A 3,403-nucleotide genomic window follows, 5' to 3' on the forward strand; every position below is an offset into this window, starting at 1 on the left:
TAAAAGGATCTGCTGTAGAAAATGTGTGGATGGATGAACTGTTGTGAAAAGGTAATTTAAGTGTTCTAATATTTTTGCATTGGACTTTACTCAAGAAGTTCCCCATTGTGGGAATAAATGTTAACATTATCTTGTTCTCATTAGGTAAAATGGTAATTGTCAAATTGCATTAGGTGCGTACACTATTAAAATGTATGAGTAAAAACTGATTTTTGCCAATTGGTATCACTTAATTGAAAATACAGCGGTACCTCGCTTTTCGTTACTAATCTGTTAATATTTTGCTGCGATATCTTTTTTCTCAATAGTGTTTCTCACCTTATTTATCAAAGAGCCAGCATACTTGCTACATCCAAGAATGCACCCCACCAGGCACAAGACATTAAAACAACGTTGAGAACTCGTTGAATTAGGTCCTGACGTTGAGCAACTCAAACCTAACGTTGAAACAACATGCTTCTTGACGACGTTTAATCAATGTTGGATTCTGACGTTGATTTGACCATTGAATTTTGGTCTTTTCCCAACCAATATTTTACAACACAAATACAACGTTGAAACAACATGCCTTTTGACGGCGTTCTGAAAAAAGAGAAACACTTAATGAATATCCTACTAACTTGTAAAAAGACCATTATCAGGGAATGGACATTACAGGAGAGCCCAATTTTGAAGCTATGGATGGAAATCACAATGGACATTTATAAAATGGAGAAGATAACGGCTTTTATTAATTATAAATTGGAGAAATTTACTTAATACTGGGAAAACTGGGTCAATTATGTCACGCCCCATAAGCCTGATTTTATTTTCTCGAATTAGTGATTGTAATTTTTTAATAAAACGATTACTCCCTATATGTCTATAGTTTTTTATTTTGTTTTTAATAATCTGTTTATATTATTTTATGTTTTATTATTATTATTATTATTATTATTATTTGCTTTATTGATTTATTTGTTAATATTATTATTACTTTGGTTAATGTTGGTTTGGTTTGTTTTTGTTTAGTTCTTTGCTGTTTTCCCTTTTTTTGAGGGAGGGGATGTGGCATTGTTGGGATATAACCAAATAAATAGATGTATGATGTATGCAAATATGATGTAATGGATAGGAATGTCTGATGCTGGATGTCAATAAAAATTAAATTAAAAAAGGAAAAAAAAAACCCAATATGCTTTTTGACGACGTTTATTCAATGTCGGATTCTGACGTTGATTTGACATTGAAATGTGGTCATTTCCCAACCAACAACGTGGATCCAATGTTGGACATCAATATTGTCTCAATTTACAAATACAACTATTTTGCAACATTGTTTCAAAGTCAGTTTTAATTGACATGTATGTATAACTTGCGCCTGCTGGGACGGAGAACGACTGTGTGCTCACACAACTTGGTTTACTGATGCAATCACAAGCATAAAGACTGAGTGTGTGTGAACTTGTGTTTTACCCTAATGCAAGATTAAGATTGACTATACACACTTACCCTTAGGATCCAAAAGGTACCCACTCATAAAAGTGTCATAAATTAACAATAAATTAAAATATGTAATTTTTTACGTACAACGCTTCATCGCTTGACAACTTCAGATCTATTTATTGATATGAAGTTCTTTTTTTTTTTTAATTACTTGAATGGTTTTGTTGTTGTTGTTTTATAGCCTTTTTGTCAAAACATTTTATGTTTTTTATAATGCACCAATTTTGTCAAGAGGAGTGGTCAAAAATTCAACCAGAAGCTTGCCAGAAGTTTGTGGATGGCTACCAAAAGCGCTTTATTGCAGTGAAACTTGCCAAGGGACATGTAACCAAATATTAACTTTGCTGTATGTATACTTTTGACCCAGCAGATTTGGTCACATTTTCAGTAGACCCATAGTAAATTCATAAAAGAACCAAACTTCATGAATGTTTTTTTTTTTGTGACCAACAAGTATGTGCTCCAATCACTCTATCACAAAAAAATAAGAGTTGTAGAAATTATTGGAAACTCAAGACAGCAAAAACTGAAATTGAAGTAAGATGAAATATCTCAAATAAGGGTGATATTTGCTTATTTTCTGTCTGATAAGATAATTCTTCTCACTAAGCAGATTTTAGTGTTTTACTTGTTTTAAGGGTTTTGGTCCTAAATGATCTCAGTAAGATATTACAGCTTGTTGCTGAGATTTTATGACCTATATTGAGTAAAACATGCTTGAAACTAGAATATCAACTGATGCAAAGCTGTGCCATCAACACTCACACATATAAAACTACCTTTTTAAAGTAATACTTTCTTACTTCAAGCATGAAAAAAAAAATCATGATGGAGAGCGCATATCATTATGTCAAGATAATGGCACTAGCACGGGGTCGGCAACCCGCGGCTCTATGCGGCTCTTTAGCGCCGCCCTAGTGGCTCTCTGGAACCCTTTTCAAAAATGTATGAAAAATGGAAAAAGATGAGGGGAAAAAAAAATATCTTTTTTGTTTTAATATGGTTTCTGTAGGACAAACCTCCATAATTGTTATAAAGCACACTGTTTATATTAAACATTAGGGATGTCCAATAATGGCTTTTTGCCGATATCCGATATTCCGATATTGTCCACTCTTTAAATACCGATATCAACCGATACGATATATGCAGTCGTGGAATTAACACATTATTATGCCTAATTTGGACAACCAGGTATGGTGAAGATAAGGTTTTTGTTTTTTTAAATTATAAAATAAGATAAATAAATTAAAAACATTTTCTTGAATAAAAAAGAAAGTAAAAAAATATAAAAACAGTTACACAGAAACTAGTCATTAATGAAAATTAGTGAAATTAACCGTTAAAGGTTAGTACTATTAGTGGACCAGCAGCAGCACGCACAATCATGTGTGCTTACGGACTGTATCCCTTGCAGACTGTATTGATATATATTGATATATAATGTAGGAACCAGAATATTAATAACAGAAAGAAACAACCCTTTTGTGTGAATGGATCTAAATGGGGGAGGGAGGTTTTTTGGGTTGGTGCACTAATTGTAAGTGTATCTTGTGTTTTTTATGTTGATTTTATAAAAAAAACAAAAACGATACCGATAATAAAAAAACGATACCGATATTTTCCGATATTACATTTTAAAGCATTTATCGGCCGATAATATCGGCGTGCCAATATTATCGGACATCTCTATTAAACATGCTTCACTGATTCGAGTATTTGGCGAGCCCCGTTTTGTCCTACTAATTTTGGCGGTCCTTGAACTAACCGTAGTTTGTTTACATGTACAACTTTCTCCGACTTTCGAGGACGTGTTTTATGCCTCTCCTTTTTCTGTCTCATTTTGTCCACCAAACTTTTAACGTTGTGCGTGAATGCACAAAGGTGAGTTTTGTTGATGTTCTTGACTTGCGTGGAG

The sequence above is a fragment of the Nerophis lumbriciformis genome, linkage group LG15 (genome assembly GCF_033978685.3).
Source record: "Nerophis lumbriciformis linkage group LG15, RoL_Nlum_v2.1, whole genome shotgun sequence".
NCBI lineage: Eukaryota > Metazoa > Chordata > Actinopteri > Syngnathiformes > Syngnathidae > Nerophis > Nerophis lumbriciformis.